Raw genomic sequence first — 22,239 nt, forward strand, 5'->3', positions numbered from 1 at the left:
ATGTTAAAAAGACAAAAGAAATACAGGCACTTTCTGATGTCATGGACTTTTTAGAGCAAAGGCTCAATTCTATATCATCATTCTCACAGGAAGTAAAACCTGTAAAGAAAATGATTAATAATAACAAGAATAAAAATTATAGTGACAATTGTGCATATTGCAAACTACCAGGGCATTATTTAATTCAATGCCATAAATTTAAAATAATGAATCCAGCAGAACGGTCTGACTGGGTAAGAAAAAATGGGATTTGCCTAAGATGTCTGAGGCATCCGTTTGGTAAAAAATGTATAAGCGAGCAGCTTTGTTCGACTTGTCGTAAACCTCACCACACGTTACTTCACTTTGCAGGTCATAATCCAGAAAAAGTGAATACGTGTAGAACAACAGGTCAAGCCTTGTTGGCCACGGCCTTGATTCAAGTAAAGTCGAGGTATGGAGGCTTTGAACAATTAAGAGCATTGATTGATAGTGGCTCTCAAAGCACAATTATTTCAGAAGAGTCTGCACAGATTCTAAAATTGAAAAAATTTCGGTCTCATACTGAAATAAGTGGAGTATCTTCCACAGGAACGTGCATCTCCAAGCACAAAGCGGTTATTTCGATAAGAAATTCTCCGAAAAATTTAGAAATTGAAGCAATTATTCTCCCAAAACTTATGAAGGCACTTCCAGTCAACACGATTAATGTTGATCAGAAAAAATGGAAGAACTTTAAATTAGCCGACCCCGATTTTAATAAACCGGGTCGCATTGATTTAATCATTGGAGCAGACGTATATACTCACATTCTGCAAAATGGAGTTATAAAAATAGACGGTCTCCTTGGGCAAAAAACTGATTTCGGGTGGATAGTTTCTGGATGTAAAAAATCCAAAGGAAAAGAAACCATTGTAGCCACAACAATAGAAATAAAAGAGTTAGATCGCTACTGGGAAGTGGAAGAAGAAGAAAAAGATGATATCGAGTCTGAAATCTGTGAAAATAAATTTATCAAAACGACAAAAAAAGATTCAGATGGGCGATACATTGTGTCAATTCCATTCAAGGAGGATGTCACCTTAGGAGATTCAAAGAAACAAGCGATAGCTCGTTACATGAATCTGGAGAAAAAACTAAAAAGAAATGAAAAACTTAAGGTTGACTACACTAAATTCATGAATGAATACATGGATTTAGGACACATGATTGAAGTGAGTGATGAAGGCAAATATTTTTTACCGCACCAGGCAGTGATTAGAGATTCAAGCCTTACGACCAAATTGAGAGTAGTTTTTGATGCTTCAGCAAAAACTACGAATAACAAAAGTTTGAACGACATAATGTGGGTTGGGCCACGAGTTCAAAAAGATATTTTTGACATTATTATTAAATGGAGAAAATGGGAATTTGTTGTTTCGGCAGACATTGAAAAGATGTACCGACAAATTAAAATAGATAATAATGATCAAAAATATCAATATATTTTATGGAGAAATTCTCCAAAAGAAAAAATTAAAACATATAAATTAACCACAGTCACTTACGGAACTGCATCTGCACCATATTTGGCTACCAGGGTTCTGGTAGATATTGCAGATAAATGTAAAAACCAAGTTATTAGTGCAATAATTAGGAATGATTTCTATATGGATGACCTAATGACTGGAGCTGATTCGGTAGAAGAAGCTAATAAATTAATAACATTAATTCCCCATGAATTGCAGAAAGTTGGATTCAACTTAAGGAAATGGATTTCCAACAATTCCAAAATATTAACCACTGTGGAGGACACAGGGGACAATAAGGTTCTCAATATTATCGAAAATGAATGTGTTAAAACTTTAGGACTAAAATGGGAACCTCAAAAGGATTTATTTAAGTTCAGAGTAAATTGTAATGATGAATCAAAAAATATAAATAAGCGCGTTGTGTTATCAACGCTAGCAAAAATATTTGATCCGTTAGGATGGTTGGCACCAGTCACGGTTTCAGGAAAACTTTTTATTCAAAAACTTTGGATAAATAAAAGTGAATGGGATCAGGAATTATCCATAGAAGATAAAAATTATTGGGAAAAATATAAAGAAAATTTATTATTGTTAGAGAATATTCGAATCCCAAGGTGGATTAATTCAAACAGTTCTTCAGTCATTCAGATTCACGGATTTGCGGACGCCTCCGAAAAAGCATATGCTGCAGTAGTCTATGCTAAAGTAGGACCTCATGTTAATATAATAGCTAGCAAAAGTAGAGTCAACCCTATAAAAAATAGGAAGACAATTCCCAAACTCGAGCTGTGTGCAGCTCACCTGCTTAGTGAATTAATCCAAAGACTAAAAGGATCAATTGACAATATAATGGAGATCTATGCTTGGAGTGATTCCACGATTACCTTAGCATGGATTAACAGTGGTCAAAGTAAGATCAAATTTATAAAAAGAAGAACGGATGACATTCGGAAATTAAAAAATACTGAATGGAATCATGTTAAGTCAGAGGATAATCCAGCAGATTTAGCATCCAGGGGAGTGGATTCTAACCAGTTGATCAACTGTGATTTTTGGTGGAAAGGTCCGAAATGGCTAGCAGACCCAAAAGAACTTTGGCCTCGGCAGCAGTCTGTAGAAGAACCTGTCTTAATAAATACGGTATTAAATGACAAAATAGATGATCCTATTTACGAATTAATAGAAAGGTATTCCAGTATAGAAAAACTTATACGTATAATAGCATACATAAATAGATTCGTGCAGATGAAAACAAGAAATAAAGCCTATTCATCAATTATTTCAGTAAAGGAGATAAGAATAGCGGAAACAGTTGTTATTAAGAAACAACAAGAATACCAGTTTAGGCAAGAGATAAAGTGCCTTAAAATCAAAAAGGAAATCAAGACAAATAATAAAATATTGTCATTGAATCCATTTTTGGACAAGGATGGGGTTCTAAGAGTTGGAGGAAGATTGCAAAATTCCAATGCAGAATTTAATGTTAAACATCCAATCATTTTAGAAAAATGCCACCTAACAAGCTTATTAATAAAAAATGCTCATAAGGAAACATTGCATGGAGGGATAAACCTAATGCGAAACTATATCCAAAGAAAGTATTGGATTTTCGGGTTGAAAAATTCGTTGAAAAAGTATTTAAGAGAATGTGTAACGTGTGCAAGGTATAAACAAAATACAGCTCAGCAAATAATGGGTAACTTGCCAAAATATAGAGTGACGATGACATTCCCGTTTCTTAATACTGGAATAGATTACGCAGGTCCTTATTATGTTAAATGTTCAAAAAATCGTGGCCAAAAAACATTTAAAGGATACGTTGCTGTATTCGTTTGCATGGCCACCAAAGCCATACACTTAGAAATGGTAAGCGATCTAACTTCAGACGCATTTTTAGCAGCACTCAGAAGATTTATTGCTAGACGGGGAAAATGTTCCAATATCTATTCAGACAACGGAACAAATTTTGTAGGAGCTGCAAGAAAATTAGATCAAGAGTTATTTAATGCAATACAAGAAAATATAACGATTGCAGCGCAGCTTGAAAAGGACAGGATTGATTGGCATTTTATTCCCCCGGCAGGACCTCACTTCGGAGGTATTTGGGAAGCTGGAGTTAAGTCAATGAAATACCATTTAAAGCGTATAATCGGCGACACTATTTTGACTTACGAAGAAATGTCAACTCTTTTATGTCAAATAGAAGCATGCTTAAATTCAAGGCCATTATACACTATAGTTAGTGAGAAGGACCAACAAGAAGTTTTAACACCAGGTCATTTTTTAATTGGAAGACCACCTTTAGAAATAGTCGAACCAATGGAAGATGAAAAAATCGGAAATTTGGATAGGTGGAGACTTATCCAAAAAATGAAGAAAGATTTCTGGGTTAAGTGGAAAAGTGAATATTTGCATACGCTCCAGCAAAGGAATAAATGGAAAAAGGAAATTCCTAATATAGAAGAAGGGCAAATAGTTTTATTAAAGGATGAGAATTGTCATCCTGCAAGATGGCCTTTAGGAAAGGTGGAAAAGGTGCATAAGGGGAATGATGATAAGGTCCGAGTGGCTAAAGTAAAGATGCAGGAAGGATATATCACTAGACCCATTACTAAAATTTGTCCCTTGGAAGGAATAAAGTCTGTTGACAAAAATGAGGCTGACCAAGAGCCAAAAAGACGAACTAGAGCGACATCGGGAATGTCCAAGATCGGAATCATTATGGCAATGTTGTTGTTTGTGTTAAGTTGTCAAGTTTCTAGCGCATTACCTAAAGATATAGCACCAAGATATTCTATAGACAAAATAAATAAAACCTCAGCAATATATCTAGACCCGCTAGGAGATGTTGAGATTGTGAGTACTTCTTGGAATTTGGTTATCTATTATAAAATGGATCCATATTTTAAAATGTTAACAAAGGGTAATGCGCTTATACAAAGTATGAGGAAAGTTTGCGAAAGACTTCATAGCTTTGAAGAGCAATGTAGTCTAGTCTTAGATAATATGCAAAGTCAGTTATCGGAACTTGAAGAAAACAATAAATTGTTTATGATACAGTCTAGATCTAGAAGCAAGCGTGCTCCTTTCGAATTTATGGGTTCCTTGTATCATATTTTATTTGGTATAATGGATGAAGATGATAGAGAGCAATTAGAAGAAAATATGAAGAATTTGTTAGATAACCAGAACAACCTTGATAAACTAATTCAAAAACAAACATCTGTGGTTGATTCAACTTCTAATCTATTAAAGAGAACAACAGAAGATGTTAACTCCAATTTTAGAAGTATGCAAATAAGAATTGAGAACATGACAGAAGTTCTTAAAGAAAATTATTATGTTTATAAGGAATCAATAAAATTCTTTATGATTACGAAACAGCTACACTCATTGATTGAAGAAGGCGAAAAAATTCAAGCAGGCATTATAAGCCTGTTGATTGATATTAATCACGGTAGGCTAAATACAAATATTCTCAGGCCAAATCAGCTTAAAAAAGAAATTGCCAAAATTCAGCAGAGTCTTTCGGAGAACCTAGTAATTCCAGGAAAACGGTCAGGTACGGAACTTAAGGAGGTGTATACACTGTTAACAGCCAGGGGTTTATTCATCGACGATAAATTGATCATTAGTGCAAAAGTGCCTCTGTTTAGCAGGCATCCATCCAAATTGTTCAGGCTTATTCCGGTGCCAATTCGAAATGAAGATCGGATAATAATGGTGCATACAACGTCCGAATATTTAATTTATAATTTTGAGATAGATTCCTATCACATAATGACGGAAGCCACATTAAATCAATGTCAGAAATGGCAACTAAATAAGAGAATATGCAAAGGAAGTTGGCCCTGGAATTCAGCGAATGATAATGCATGTGAGATTCAGCCTCTAAAGCCAGATAAAGCGGCGAACTGCATCTATAAAACAGTAGTCGACTCTAAAAGTTACTGGGTAGAGTTAGAAAAGAAAAGTAGTTGGTTGTTTAAGGTTCCTGCGAATTCAAAAGTCCGTCTGCAATGTACTGGCTCTCAAATTGAATTGTTTGATTTGCCTCAGCAAGGAGTTTTAAGCATTGCGCCATATTGTACGGCAAGAACCGACGATAAAATTCTAGTTGCCCACCATAACATTCAGTCCGAAAGTGAAGAATTATTATCAACACCTTATATAGGAGAAGTTAGTGAAGCGCCGAAGATTATTTGGGATCCGCTGAAACTATCAATATTAAATCATACTGAGGAATTTGAACGATTGAATAATGAAATTAAATTTATGAAAGAGAACCATCAAAAATTGAAAGATTTACATTTCCATCATATTTCCGGACATGCTGGATTAATTATTGCTTTAATACTAATGATAGTATTAATAATATATTTCATACGGAAATGTGCTGTGCAACAAAGAATGCAAGCAATAACCTTTGCAGGTCCGTTGCCAGTACTATAAATATCAATAGTAAATAAACAATAAAATAATATAACAAATAAAAATATACAGTCCACTATATCGTTGTTTAATAGAAAATGTACTTCTACATAGAAAAAGCAAAATGTTTAAAATAAGTTAATTGAGTACAAATTGTTGAATTAAAAATAATATAAACCATAATTGTAATCCAATAAAATTAAAAGCCAGAAAAACTAGGCCCATTGAAATCTTAGTTGCAAAATAAATGAACATATATCAAATAAATACAGTCCACTACTGTTATAAATGCAACTAATATACTAATGTACATCTCAGCTTGCTGGCCCTTTGGCAGAATGTTCACACATGAACACGAATATATTTAAAGACTTACAATTTTGGGCTCCGTTCATATCTTATGTAAATGAATCGAGAGCGATAAATTATATTTAGGATTTTGTTATCTAAGGCGACATGGGTGCATTGCTCAAAAACATGTAATTTAAGTGCACACTACATGAGTCAGTCACTTGAGATCGTTCCCCGCCTCCTAAAATAGTCCCTTAGTGGGAGACCACAGATAAGGTCCTCGCCGCTCAAGATAGGCAGATGTGCCCGAGCGTGGGACCTCGATAAGGCGGGGACTATTTACTTAGGCCTCTGCGTAGGCCATTTACTTTAAGATGCGATTCTCATGTCACCTATTTAAACCGAAGATATTTCCAAATAAAATCAGTTTCTTACAAAAACTCAACGAGTAAAGTCTTCTTATTTGGGATTTTACAGTACATGAAGGCGGAATCTTTGTCGGCTTTTATTTCTATGGGTTTACCCATATCGTAGAATATGCGCAAAATAGCTCTTTTAGTTTCAAGCCAATCTCTACTGTTTACTTCGTATTTGTTTCGTATACTCCTTCTTGTTGTACTATTTATTTGATACTGTCCTAATATCAAATCTAGCAAGAGTCATAAATAACCTATCGGGCAATTTTCTCATAATTACATCTTTGATTTTATTATTTAATGCACTTGTGTACAATATTATTATTGTACAGTATTATTGATATCGTTTTCTAGCATAAGTTTATTCGATATTGTGAATGATTTAATTTCTAATTCTTCAACGAGCTTAAGGATACTTCCGCTGAAGGGTGTGTTGTAGAGACGACAGAGTAGTTCTACACATGGTGTTTGGGTTTTATATTCGCTGATGAGCGCATTCATAAGGGTTGGCCAGGTTGTTGCTCCGGATAACTGGGATACTCGTTGAGCATCTCCTGTAAGTTGCATCTCAATTGCGCTGAAGAATACATGTTTTTGTCTGGTGTCGGTTGATGGATATCGCTGAAGTATGAACTCCTTCGAATGAAGGCACTGAGTTATTGGCTATTACCACTGAATGTTGGTATTTGCCTAATTTGGCTTAAGGCTTGATTCAGATGGGATTCCGATAACAGTTTGACTTCTTCGGTTGCCATGGTTGATTGTATTTTTATATTTGTTTTTACACTTTTTGACCGTGTGCAGTAGGTTTGATTATTGCGTATCAACCACCGATTAAACGTAGTTCTTTTGCAAATAAAAAGAGAATTGTATTACGATTTTATGTTCACTTTAGCGCCGATTCACGTGGTTCAATCTTAAAAGATACGTTTGGTCGTACAAGGATCTTTTGTCACTAGATTGATATTTTTTAATACCTCGCACAATTTTTTCTATTTATCCTACCGATTTACAAATTCAGACCGAGAAAAAAAAAGTCTCAAGTCTTAGGGATATGTCACTATATATATAATATTTTAAATACATCGCATTTATCCAGAACATTTTGGATCTCCTAAAGTTAATGAAACAGAACAAGCCGAGCTTATCCCTAAAACTAATAATAGGCACATAGAAATGCTGAGGAGAATAAAATTCAGTTATCCAGAAAATGCTATTTTCCCAAAATGAAATCTAAAATAGTAACTCAAGTGAAACATTGTCAGGTGTGTAAGGAAGGAAAATATGAAGGGCTACCCACAAACCCACAAACAACGGAAACTCCAATTCCTAAGTTTCCGGGACACACTATTCATATAGATATAATTTCTACAGACAAAAACGGGTACTTACGGCAATTCACAAATTTTCAAAACTTGCGAAAGCAAAAATAAAAAAAATTCAAAATCAATAGAAGACATAAGAAAACCTTTACATGACATCTTATTTTATTTTGGAGTACCAAAATACGTTGTAATGGATATAGAAAAATCCTTTAATTCCGCAACAACAGCCTTTATGATGAAAGACCAGCTGGGCATACAAATTTTCAAAGCATCCCCTTATAAAAGTTCTGTAAACGGACAAATAGAACGGTTTCATTCTATCCTCGCTGAAATTAAAAGATGTTTAAAAACTAAACAGGTACACCGAACATTTGAAGAACAGTTCAATTCAGCTGTCTAGGAATATAACTACACAATTCACCCTGTATCAAAAATACAAAACAAAATAACGCCCTTAAAAATATTTTTGGCAGAAATATAACCACTGATCCAGGAAAATATGACGAAAGCAGATAAGGCAACATCGAAAACCTATAATCAAAACAGGCAACAGGCTTAAAAACCATAACGAAAAAAGCAATAAGATCAAAGATTATGAGCCAGGACAAACAGTTTTTATAAAGCAAATCACAAGGCCAGGTTCTAAGCTGTACAAGAAAGAAACATTAAAAGAAAACAGACAAACATTTGTTATCACAGAAGCAGGAAGAGTCGCTCACAAGAGTAACATAAAACCAGAGTAATAATAATAATAACGATCAAGTAATAACAAATAAACAACTGCAAAGTAGAATCAATAATTTAATAAGAAAAAGAAATTGTAAACATTAAATATTCCATTCAATGGCCAAAAATGTATGTAACTAACACACTCCTTTTAAATTAGTTGGATCTAAATTGTTGGAATATACTATTCAACCTACAAAAATAACGTTAAACAACACTACTTTATATTTGATATGAATGGCCACACCTTTTATGCCATAAAACATATTGTAAGAGAATACCACTCTTTTTATTCCTTCTTTCCTTCTTGTACGTTTTTTGCTGTGAGTAGGTCGTGGTGCTGGTGTTGCAGTTGAAATAACTTAAAATATAAATCATAAAACTCAAACATAAACTTGACTATTTATTTATTTATTAAGAAAGGAAATATAAATTATAAATTACAACAGGTTATGGGCCCAGTCCATGCCTAATAAACAATTAAATTGTGAATTAAAGATTGTGAAAATAAATTGTGAAATAGCATTTTTTTCACATTCTTGTGAAATAGCTTTTTTTTTCACATTCTTGTGAAATTATTTCCTTCTCAGAATTTGAGTGAAAAATGGACAAGGCTAAACGTAATATTAAGCCGTTTGATGGCGAGAAGTACGCGATTTGGAAATTTAGAATTAGGGCTCTTTTAGCCGAGCAAGATGTGCTTAAAGTAGTTGATGGTTTAATGCCTAACGAGGTAGATGACTCCTGGAAAAAGGCAGAGCGTTGTGCAAAAAGTACAATAATAGAGTACCTAAGCGACTCGTTTTTAAATTTCGCAACAAGCGACATTACGGCGCGTCAGATTCTTGAGAATTTGGACGCCGTTTATGAACGAAAAAGTTTGGCGTCGCAACTGGCGCTGCGAAAACGTTTGCTTTCTCTGAAGCTATCGAGTGAGATGTCACTATTAAGCCATTTTCATATTTTTGACGAACTTATAAGTGAATTGTTGGCAGCTGGTGCAAAAATAGAAGAGATGGATAAAATTTCTCATCTACTGATCACATTGCCTTCGTGTTACGATGGAATTATTACAGCGATAGAGACATTATCTGAAGAAAATTTGACATTGGCGTTTGTGAAAAATAGATTGCTGGATCAAGAAATTAAAATTAAAAATGACCACAACGATACAAGCAAGAAAGTTATGAACGCGATCGTGCACAACAATAATAACACTTATAAAAATAATTTGTTTAAAAATCGGGTAACTAAACCAAAGAAAATATTCAAGGGAAATTCAAAGTATAAAGTCAAGTGTCACCACTGTGGCAGAGAAGGCCACATTAAAAAAGATTGTTTCCATTATAAAAGAATATTAAATAATAAAAATAAAGAAAATGAAAAACAAGTTCAAACTGCAACATCACACGGCATTGCGTTTATGGTAAAAGAAGTGAATAATACTTCAGTGATGGACAACTGCGGGTTTGTCCTTGATTCTGGTGCTAGTGACCATCTTATAAATGATGAGTCGCTGTATACCGACAGTGTGGAGGTTGTGCCTCCACTTAAGATTGCAGTGGCCAAGCAAGGCGAATTTATTTATGCCACTAAGCGTGGTATTGTCCGACTACGGAATGACCATGAGATTACACTGGAGGATGTACTCTTTTGTAAGGAAGCTGCTGGTAATTTGATGTCCGTAAAGCGTCTCCAAGAGGCAGGAATGTCGATCGAATTTGACAAAAGCGGTGTAACCATTTCGAAAAATGGGTTAATGGTTGTCAAAAATTCAGGTATGTTAAACAATGTACCTGTGATCAATTTTCAAGCATATTCTATAAATGCTAAGCATAAAAATAATTTTCGTTTATGGCATGAGAGGTTTGGCCATATAAGCGATGGCAAATTATTAGAAATAAAACGAAAGAATATGTTTAGTGATCAAAGTCTTCTAAACAACTTAGAGTTATCATGTGAAATTTGTGAACCCTGTCTAAATGGTAAACAGGCAAGACTTCCTTTTAAACAATTGAAAGATAAGACCCATATTAAAAGACCACTTTTTGTAGTACACTCAGATGTCTGTGGGCCTATTACTCCAGTTACTTTAGATGATAAAAATTATTTTGTGATCTTTGTTGATCAGTTTACACATTATTGTGTAACTTATTTAATTAAATATAAATCTGATGTGTTTAGCATGTTTCAAGATTTTGTAGCCAAGAGTGAAGCTCATTTTAATTTAAAGGTTGTGTACTTATACATTGACAATGGTAGAGAATACTTGTCAAATGAGATGAGACAATTTTGTGTTAAGAAAGGAATTTCTTATCACTTAACAGTGCCACATACACCTCAGTTAAATGGTGTTTCTGAGAGAATGATAAGAACCATTACGGAAAAAGCTCGAACCATGGTTAGTGGTGCAAAGCTAGATAAAAGCTTTTGGGGCGAAGCAGTATTAACTGCTACTTATTTAATCAACAGAATTCCTAGTAGAGCACTTGTTGATAGTTCAAAGACCCCATATGAGATGTGGCACAATAAGAAGCCATACTTAAAACATTTGAGAGTGTTTGGTGCAACTGTTTATGTGCATATTAAAAACAAACAAGGAAAGTTTGATGATAAATCATTTAAAAGTATTTTTGTGGGCTATGAACCCAATGGTTTTAAGTTGTGGGATGCTGTAAATGAAAAATTTATTGTCGCAAGAGATGTTGTTGTCGATGAAACCAATATGGTTAATTCTAGAGCTGTTAAATTTGAAACAGTGTTCCTGAAAGATAGTAAGGAAAGTGAAAATAAAAATTTTCCGAATGACAGTAGGAAAATAATACAAACAGAGTTCCCGAATGAGAGTAAGGAATGCGACAACATACAATTCCTGAAAGATAGTAAGGAAAGTGAAAATAAAAATTTTCCGAATGACAGTAGGAAAATAATACAAACAGAATTCCCGAATGAGAGTAAGGAATGCGACAACATACAATTCCTGAAAGATAGTAAGGAAAGTAATAAATATTTTCTGAATGAGAGTAAGAAAAGAAAGCGAGATGATCACCTGAATGAAAGTAAGGGATCAGGCAACCCGAATGAGAGTAGGGAAAGTGAAACAGCAGAGCACTTAAAAGAAATTGGAATTGATAATCCAACTAAAAATGATGGCATAGAAATTATTAATAGAAGAAGTGAGAGATTAAAGACTAAGCCTCAGATATCCTATAATGAAGAGGATAATAGTCTAAATAAAGTTGTTCTAAATGCTCACACTATATTTAACGATGTCCCAAATTCATTTGATGAAATTCAATATAGGGATGATAAATCTTCTTGGGAAGAAGCCATCAATACAGAGTTAAATGCTCATAAAATTAATAATACTTGGACAATTACAAAAAGGCCTGAAAACAAAAATATTGTAGATAGCAGATGGGTATTTTCTGTTAAATATAATGAACTTGGAAATCCAATTAGATACAAAGCTAGATTGGTTGCACGAGGATTCACTCAAAAATACCAAATAGACTATGAAGAGACATTTGCTCCTGTAGCTAGAATTTCAAGTTTCCGATTTATATTGTCATTAGTAATACAGTATAACTTGAAAGTCCATCAAATGGATGTAAAAACAGCTTTCTTAAATGGCACGTTAAAAGAGGAAATTTATATGAGACTTCCTCAAGGTATATCGTGTAATAGTGACAATGTGTGTAAATTGAATAAGGCAATTTACGGACTCAAGCAAGCGGCTAGATGCTGGTTTGAAGTATTTGAGCAAGCATTGAAAGAGTGTGAGTTTGTAAACTCTTCAGTTGATCGCTGTATATATATTTTAGACAAAGGTAACATCAATGAAAACATATATGTATTATTATATGTAGATGATGTGGTTATAGCTACAGGAGATATGACAAGAATGAATAACTTCAAAAGGTATTTAATGGAAAAGTTTAGGATGACTGACCTAAATGAAATAAAACATTTTATTGGAATTAGGATAGAGATGCAGGAAGATAAAATCTATTTAAGCCAATCTGCATATGTTAAAAAAATTTTAAGTAAATTTAACATGGAAAATTGTAATGCAGTTAGTACTCCTTTACCTAGTAAAATAAATTATGAATTACTTAATTCAGATGAAGACTGCAATACCCCATGCCGTAGCCTCATAGGATGTTTAATGTACATAATGCTTTGTACACGCCCAGATTTAACTACTGCAGTAAATATCTTGAGCAGATATAGTAGCAAAAATAACTCCGAATTATGGCAGAACTTAAAAAGAGTTCTTAGATATTTGAAGGGCACTATCGATATGAAATTGATTTTTAAAAAGAACTTGGCATTTGAAAATAAAATTATTGGTTATGTGGATTCTGATTGGGCTGGTAGTGAAATTGATAGAAAAAGTACAACAGGGTATTTATTCAAAATGTTTGATTTTAATCTCATTTGTTGGAATACAAAGAGACAGAACTCAGTAGCAGCCTCATCAACTGAAGCTGAGTATATGGCCCTATTTGAAGCCGTGAGAGAAGCTCTATGGCTTAAATTTTTATTAACTAGTATTAACATTAAACTAGAAAACCCCATTAAAATTTACGAAGACAATCAAGGCTGTATTAGCATAGCAAACAATCCCTCATGTCATAAACGAGCTAAACATATTGATATTAAATATCATTTTGCCAGAGAGCAAGTTCAGAATAATGTGATTTGTCTTGAGTATATTCCTACAGAGAATCAACTGGCTGACATATTTACAAAACCGTTGCCTGCTGCGAGATTTGTGGAGTTACGAGACAAATTGGGTTTGCTGCAAGACGACCAATCGAATGCTGAATGAAATTTTTATATATATTTTTCAAATTTAAATTCCTGTAAACATATTTTGTTACAATGATCTGATCGGGTTTTTCTGGGTTTTCCCCGTATCCTCGCAGCAAATGCTGGATCAGTTAACACTTCCCAGAATGCACACCACCCACATTTGATAGTTACTAATGAATATTATTGTTATGTTTTTAATTATAGACGTTATTTTTGAGGGGGCGTGTTGGAATATACTATTCAACCTACAAAAATAACGTTAAACAACACTACTTTATATTTGATATGAATGGCCACACCTTTTATGCCATAAAACATATTGTAAGAGAATACCACTCTTTTTATTCCTTCTTTCCTTCTTGTACGTTTTTTGCTGTGAGTAGGTCGTGGTGCTGGTGTTGCAGTTGAAATAACTTAAAATATAAATCATAAAACTCAAACATAAACTTGACTATTTATTTATTTATTAAGAAAGGAAATATAAATTATAAATTACAACATAAATGAAGTACATAAAATTTTCCAAAAAAAAAAATATATATAATCTTTAACTAGATCCCACTTCTTATCAAGATATGTTTGTTAATAGTTCTATTGTACACTTAGAGACGAATGAAATTTCTGTAACAGGAAAAGAAATTATTAATGTACCCAAAATTGTAAAAAATCCAATTACTTAAAATATGTAAAAAAAAAGAAGAAAAACACTATTAATTTAAGACAAAGAAAATCTATTGCTAAGATAATTGAGGGAAAGACTTCGGTAACGCAGAACATATTCGGGAAATAGAGGAGGTCCATGTCATTGGAGTCACTGGAGGCTCTCAACATCAAAACACAAAGCACTTGAATAACATAACAACACACTCATATCATATCATATATATCATATATCATATATATATAGTAGCATAATATGTTTCACATTTTTGCTTACACTCCGTTTCTCGCGACTCACTTCGAGCCGATCAAAACTCTGTATAGTTAGTCTTAAGCTGACATTACTTTAATAAAGACGTTCACCGAAATTGTTCGTGTTTCGATTGAAAGTTGTTGTTTCAGCGTTGATCTTTGTCTTCGTTATTGACGGATCATTTATTCGACTGACAAAATTAATAACTACGTAAGTGGCGCAGTCGGTAGGATGATACTAATTGATGCGATCCGCTAAAGAACTACAACTACAACTACAACTTCCATATCTCGCGTCGGTAAATCGGTACAATCACTTCAAAATTAAATCATTTAACATTAACATGCAAGCAAATTCTATTTTTAGATTTCTTACGCTCCCAGCGTGAGCGAGCGGAAAGAGAGCAATTTTCGCCGTCACTAAAAAAGTGGCTGCATAGTGCAAAACCAGTGTATGGCTGTTACGCATCTTGTTATTCTAGTGTCTTTGAGTATACCTAGACGACATCATAGTTTTCTCCACATCTTTAGAAGAACATCTTCAAACCTTACAGGCTGTTTTCGAAAAATTATCACAGGCAAATTTAAAATTACAACTAAACAAATGCGAATTCTAAAACCAAACCCGGATAAAATAAAAGCTATAGTAAAATATCCGTTACCAAGAAAAATTAAAGAAATTAAAGCCTTTCTAGGACTCACGGGGTATTATAGGAAATTCATACCTAACTTTTCTGACATTGCCAAACCTCTGACCAAGTGCCTAAAGAAAGGAGCAACAATAGACATAAACAGTTCAGAATACTTAGAAGCATTCGAAAGGTTAAAATTATTAATCTCTGAATACCCGATTCTAAAAATACCGAATTTCGAGAGGAAATTTACATTAACAACAGATGCCAGCAATGTAGCTTTGGGAGCTGTTTTATCACAAGACGGACACCCTGTTAGCTACATCAGCAGAACAATTAATGAACATAAAGTCAATTATAGCGCCATAGAAAAAGAATTATTATCAATAGTTTGGGCCACTAAAACCTTCCGACACTATTTGTTAGGACGACATTTCGAAGTAGCTTCTGACCATCAACCCTTGTGCTGGCTACACAAACTAAAAGAACCTAATTCAAAATTAACAAGATGGAAAATTAGACCTTCGACATATGACTTCGACATAAAATATATAAAAGGAAAGGAAAATTACCTAGCAGACGCACTTTCTATAGTAAAGATAGAACAAACATTTTTTGGTGAATCTACACAACATAGTGCCGAAGATGACAGTAACAATTTGATCGGACTATCAGAGAAAGCTATTAACCAATATAAAAGGCAAATCATTTTTACTAAAGGTCCCAATAGTACAGAAATAGAAACTTACTTCAAAAAACAAATTATACACCTTTCTTATGAAGAAATGACCCCCGAAATAGCCGAAATACTCGACTATTTCTGTTCAAAAAACAGCGCTCTTTACATCGAAAGCGATGCAGATTAAGGAGATAATGAATCCAAGATATACAAAAATTTTCCAAAGCCTTATCTTACTAAAATCTTACTAACTAATTCTAAACACACATGAAAAACTCTTACACCCCGGAATACAGAAAACTGTAAAACTTTTCAGCGAAACATACTACTTCCCAAATAGCCAACTCCTCATCCAAAATATAATTAACGAATGTCAATTTTGTAACTTAGCAAAAACAGAACACCGAAATACAAAAATGCCAATGAAAGTCACCCCTAAATCAGAACATTGCCGCGATAAATTTGTAATAGATATTTACTCCTCTGAAGGGAACCACTATTTGAGTTGTATTGACATTTATTCTAAATTCCCCACCCTTGAGCAGATAAAAACAAAAGATTGGATAGAATGTAAAAATGCTCTAATGCGCATATTCAATCAGTTGGGAAAACCTAAAATCCTAAAGGCAGACAGAGATGGCGCATTTTCTAGCTTAGCCCTCAAACGTTGGCTCGAAACTGAATATGTAGAATTACAACTCAACACTACAAAAACAGGTGTTGCAGATATAGAAAGGCTCCACAAACCGATAAATGAAAAAATCCGTATTATAAAAAATTCCGATGACAATGAAGCCAAACTCAGTAAAATAGAAACGATCCTCTACATTTACAACCACAAAACCAAACACGATACTACTGGACAAACTCCTGCCCACATACAGTTTGTCAAGAAACTGTTTACACACTGTGAAATAGTTGAATTTTTGACTTTAAAGCTAAAAATAAAGGGTTTTTTGCTTAATTAAACGCAATTTTTTTATAAAATATAATTAAACAATATTTATTTTACTTATAAATCAAAAAACAAATTAAAAATATTAAATATACAAGAAAATAAACAACAAATTCCAAGTTTACACACTTTTGAGACTGTCAAGAAACTCTCTCACGCTTAGATCTAATAAAAATTACGCCAAGTGGCTAGAAAAAATTTAAAATTAAGCGAAACACTGACCTCGCTGCTGAGCGTGGATCTCTAGCTGTGGCTCATCGAGGTGTGTTAGGACGATGTCAGCCGGTCTCCTGTCGATGACCGAGTGAATCGACTTATTATACTGGGTAGTGGCCAACATTATTATTTCGACCGTATCACTCAAGCCCTTGTCTATCTTTATGCATCTGGCTAGCTCTAGCAACGTGCTATGGAAACGCTCCACCTGCCCGTTGGAGGTGCTGTGCAGTGGTGGTGCGTTTGTAACGCTTACACCAAAGTTGTTACACAGCATGGAAACGATCGTGTGCGACTTCAACGACGGTTCGTTGTCGCAATAAATGGTCTTTGCCCTTGGGAAAAAGTTCATGAGCTGAAGCAGCGCTGGCTTCAGGTCTTCAATAGTTCAGGTCTTCAATAGCAAATTTAGAGAACTTGTCGACGCAAGTGAGGAAAAACTTTTTGTCGGTAGAGAAAATGTCGATGTGCAACATTTCCCCTGTGTGTGACGGTAATGGCGTTTCACCGAGTTCTTGTTTTCTCGGGTGCCTGTCATACTTTGCCCTTGCACAAGTCCTGCAATTCTGCACGATCTCGTTGGCCAGCTTGGCCATTTTGGGGAAATAGTATTCCGACAATACCTGCTTTACATTTTCTTGCGCTGCTCTGTGCGCCCTATTATGTTCAGCAGTTAAGATTTCCCTTCTTTCTTCGATTCTGAGTACGTCTACGACACGGTTCCTGCAATGCCAGAACTTTGTGGCTGGGAACCTCCTGACTATCTCATCTTGTATCATTGCGAGCGTGTGCAAATCGCAATGGAAGGCGTTTACGGCCCTTGGGACGATTATGTCTGCCGGTTCGTCTAATAAAGACCCCCTGCAGACGAAGTTAACCGTGTGGCGCCTTTTATTCCCGAATAAAATAAAGGTATTTTTAGACGGGAAACGTGCTTCTTCCAGTATTATCTGGTTCTGGAAGCAGTTCAATGGCTTGTCCGTTGACTCGATTGTGTGGGTGAGAGACACCTCACTGTGAATCGCTGCTGCGCAAGATTCGGGCTCTTCTTGTTCCAGCACATTAAGCTGTTGTCTGGACAAGGCGTCCGCTACCAGGTTCTCTTTACCGGGCTTGTAAAATAGACGAGCATTGAACTCGTCTATGCGGGCCTTTCACCTCTTAATTTTTGCGTTCGGGTTTGATTCCGACACAGAAAATGTTAACGGCTGATGGTCAGTGAAGATATTTATATCTTTCACTCCATACAAGTAATGCCGCAGTTTAGCCAGGGCCCAAACTATGGCCAATAACTCACGCTCGTTAGTCGCGTAATTGGCTTCACTGTCTTTAAGAGTTCTTGAAATCATTGTTATAGGGCGGCCCTCTTGAGACAACACCGCACCTATACCATGGGCTGAAGCATCTATCGTTAGATCAAATGGCTTCTTATAGTCCGGGTAGCTGAGCATGACATCTTCTGATGCCAATATATTGCGCAGCTTTTGGAACGCCTCTCGCTGGGTTGTTCCTCGATCTATGCCTACTAACTGTTCCATTTTCGCCCTTTAATATGTTTGAAATGGGCCTTGCTATAGCAGCGAAGTCTCTGATGAAACACCTATGGTAGCTCGCGAGGCCCAGAAACGATCTGACTTCGAATACCGTCTTAGGCTCTGGAAATTCTTTTATGGCCTTCTCCTTTTCTGGGTCCGTTGTTTCACCGTTACTGGTGACAATGAAAGCTCACGCTTTTCTTAAAAAAACGCGATTTCTCGATCGATACTCTCATGTTAGCTTCTTGTAAGCTCTTTAACACCCACTCTACATGTTTGATGTGAGCCTCCTCGTCTCGCGAGAAGATGATCACATCGTCAACATAAACATAGCAAAATTTGCCTATTTGTTCCCGTAGGATGTCATCGATCGTTCTTTGGAAGATGCCGGCGGCGCTCCTGAGGCCGAATGGCAATCTCTTAAACTCATACTTTCCTCCGTTTACCGAGAAAAAAGTTTTTTCGCGATCGCGCTCTGCTAGTACGACTTGATGGTATCCTGATTTAAGATCCAGTGTCGAAAAATAATGTGCTTTGCCCAAATTGCCTAATATCATTGATATATTTGGCATGGGGTATTTATCGGGAATGGTGTGCTCGTTAAGCTTGCGAAAGTCTATCACCAAGCGCTTCTTGCGGTTTCCCGCATCATCGGTGCCCTTTTAATCTACTACTCATATGGGGTTGTTGTAGGGGGATGCCGATTTCTGAATAATATCGTTTCTTAGAAGATCTTGGATCTCCTTATTAACGAAGTCAGCTACGCCCATGGGATATGGGTACAGCTTGGCATAGATGGGCTCTTCGCTCACCGTTCTGATGGTGGCAACCACCGAAGTATTGTATGGTAGAGCCTCGTTTGGGTCTGCAAAGGCCTTTTTTCTGGCCTTTAATAATTTCCGAAAAGTCTCCCGCACTGAAGCGGGTGCATCTGAGCAATCCACATCGGTGAAATTGACATCTGTGCATTTGTGGAAGGAGATTTTCTCAACTTCCGTACCCCATTTGAGCTGACCGGAGGCCAAACAGAGTGACGCCCCAGCCTGAGCTAACAAATCGAGACCGATTGTCCCATCGAAGGTTGACAAGTCTGGTAAAATGAAAAATGTTGCTTTCACGTTGAACAACGCAACACAGCAATTTTGTGTGACGGTGGTTGAGTCATGGATGGAATGCAAGGTGAATTGCGAGTTAACCGGACGGACGCCACGCAACCCCTTGTGTGGTCTGATGTAATTCTTGGACGTGCCGGTGTCAATAAGGAAGCTCATATCCTGCCCTGCTACTCTTCGTCTAATGACGGGTAGCAGGGATTTTCCCCTAAAAAATTGAGGGCGTCAGAATCACTTTCGGCATCGTCCTCGATCTGCGCCACAGCGCCGTTGGCGGCTTCGGCGTACGAGGTCTGCCCCTGCCCAGCATCTTGGATTCACCCTTTGTTGCTTGCCCTTTCCGTTAGAGCGATCGGACATGGCCGACCGCTTGCTGACGCCAGCGGAGGCCTGGGTGGGCTGTCTAAATTTTGACAGCGAAGGGTCTACCTCCATTGGTTCTGGAGCACTGGCGCGAGTTTGCTGCTCGGCATTTCACTGGCCGGATTGGCCTTGCTGCTTGTTCTGCCTACTAAAATGTGGGTTCTTTGACCCGCTTGCCTGTGCTTCTTGTTGGGGTGGCTTGACCCGCTGTTGGGTACTTGCCTTGTGTTTTTTTTCCTCAATGCTTCTCGCGAAGTTGGCAGCGAACGCATATCTTTCATGGTTCGATTCCACCTCTTGCGCGAGCGCCAGAGCTGACGGCAAGTCCCTTGGCTTTGCTGAGAACAGCACTTCTATGAGACTACGCTTGAGTACCGAAACAAACACACGTAGTGCATCTTCGCGGAACTTTTCGCAGAGGCCCTTTGCTAGGACCGGCTCGTATGACATGTTGACTTTATTAGTCAATAATGTAAGCTTTTTGCCGACTTCATCATAGTATTGCAGCAGAGACATGTTGCCTTGTCTCAGCGTGGCCAGCTCTTGCTCGATTACGTGAACTGGACGTTTGTCGCTGTACGTGAAGTCGAGGCGACTTATAACCGCGTCACTGTGCCGAAAGAGGCTAGAACAACGTCCGCGGCCCCCCTGATTTGGTGGCGTAATATGCGCTGCGGCCAGCTGCTGGGACATTGAGTTGACTTTGTCAAGCAAGACCTTATTTGCAGCGGCTTGCTCAGCTAAGGCAGCGGTGACGGCTGCCTGTATTACGAATTTCAACTGGTCTGGGTCCATGACGCTGTCTGTAGGACGAGGTGAGGGTGGGGGTGAGGGTGTGCGCCTTGGCACTGAACAGCGAATGCGATGGTCGTCGCAATCAGAGTCAGAATCACTACACTTTCGGCGAGTGGTTCTATAGAAAAGGAAGGGTGAAGTCATATGCCTCTAATGTAAACAACGAAAACTCGAACACAACGCTTGAGGACGGAGGCAACAAAGTTGCAAAATTCCACGGATCGTATTACGTTGAACGACCAAACAAAACGAACAAGATGAAGGCAGACGGAAAAGAAAAATTTGTGCGCGCATGCATTTGATGCGCCGCTTTTAGTAATTATTCAACAAATGTTTATATATTTTTGCTGCCAATAGTTTTCCGTCAACCTAATCCATTACTAGTTTCACTTATGTTAAAACTATTTATTATTTAATTTCATTTAAGAAAAGACACTTGCAAAAATGTGTTTATATGCTTATTTTTATTTCGCAGGTTTAAGAGCAGTTTTAAAAAAGGTGCCCACTTACATTTTTTTGGTGTTGTGTTGTGTTCTAAACTGAAGTTGGTTTCTGTTTTTGTACACTGCTTGTTTCTGCCTCCCGCGCTGCCGTCTCCGCTGTCCAGATAGCTTGCGCGATAATCTGGCGATAAGTCGCTGCACGAAGAGCACCCGCGGCTTCGGTGTGACGTGAAATTAAGTTTGCGCTATAGCGCACCTCAGCCAACTGCACTCAAGAGGCGAGGTTAATGGCGTTGTAGCTGTGCTGCCTGTGTTGACGTAGGTCAGCAGCAGCCACTTGTTAAATAGTTCTGTTGTAAACATCAGTGGTCACAAGCACTTGTTTTGTTGCTACAGCCCTGTTAATGTGGCTGAGTCTGATTAACTTGTATTACATTTTTAGAATTTATTTTAGTTTGTTTTGCACATTTTTTGTGTTCGTGGGTAATGGCTAACGCACTGTCAAATACCACTGGTTGGGCGCCAATTATGAAAAGGGTTGGCCGGCGGTTAACGCGCGCGGCTTTTACTAATCAGGTGTCAAGCGGAGCCGTGACAATGAAAGATTAGGAGTTACTTTTTATGCTTTATTACACCGAGCCAAGCGAAGCTGTAGCGTCGGAGACAAAATCAGAACTGAATATAAAATACAAGAATTCAAACTTAGGAGCTAGCATGAAAACGAAACACATTGTTGCGATCTCATATTCGTAGCGGCCACGCAAATCTGCAGTGTCTGCCGGCTACGTATCGACATCCGGCATAATGCTTACGTTGCAGTATGCCGATGTTGTCGTATTTCATGCGACCGTGGGAGCGACGTTAGCTTGAGTTAACTTGTATATAGTATATTTAGTTGTGATATTTTTGAGTTGAACTAATGTCCCGTCAGTTGACTAAGGACGCTTAGAAATAAAAAAATATCGGAGAAATAGTTTTCACGTCTTTATTCTTTCGATCTCAGCTTAAGACTAAAAATTAAATGCAAATTGGATTGAGAAGCCTCAGTATTTGAGAAATATTTGTATTTCGGGAGACCTTCGCTCTTGGATTCTTAAGAT

This window comes from Drosophila melanogaster, chromosome 2R, assembly GCF_000001215.4.
Source record: "Drosophila melanogaster chromosome 2R".
NCBI classification, from domain to species: domain Eukaryota; kingdom Metazoa; phylum Arthropoda; class Insecta; order Diptera; family Drosophilidae; genus Drosophila; species Drosophila melanogaster.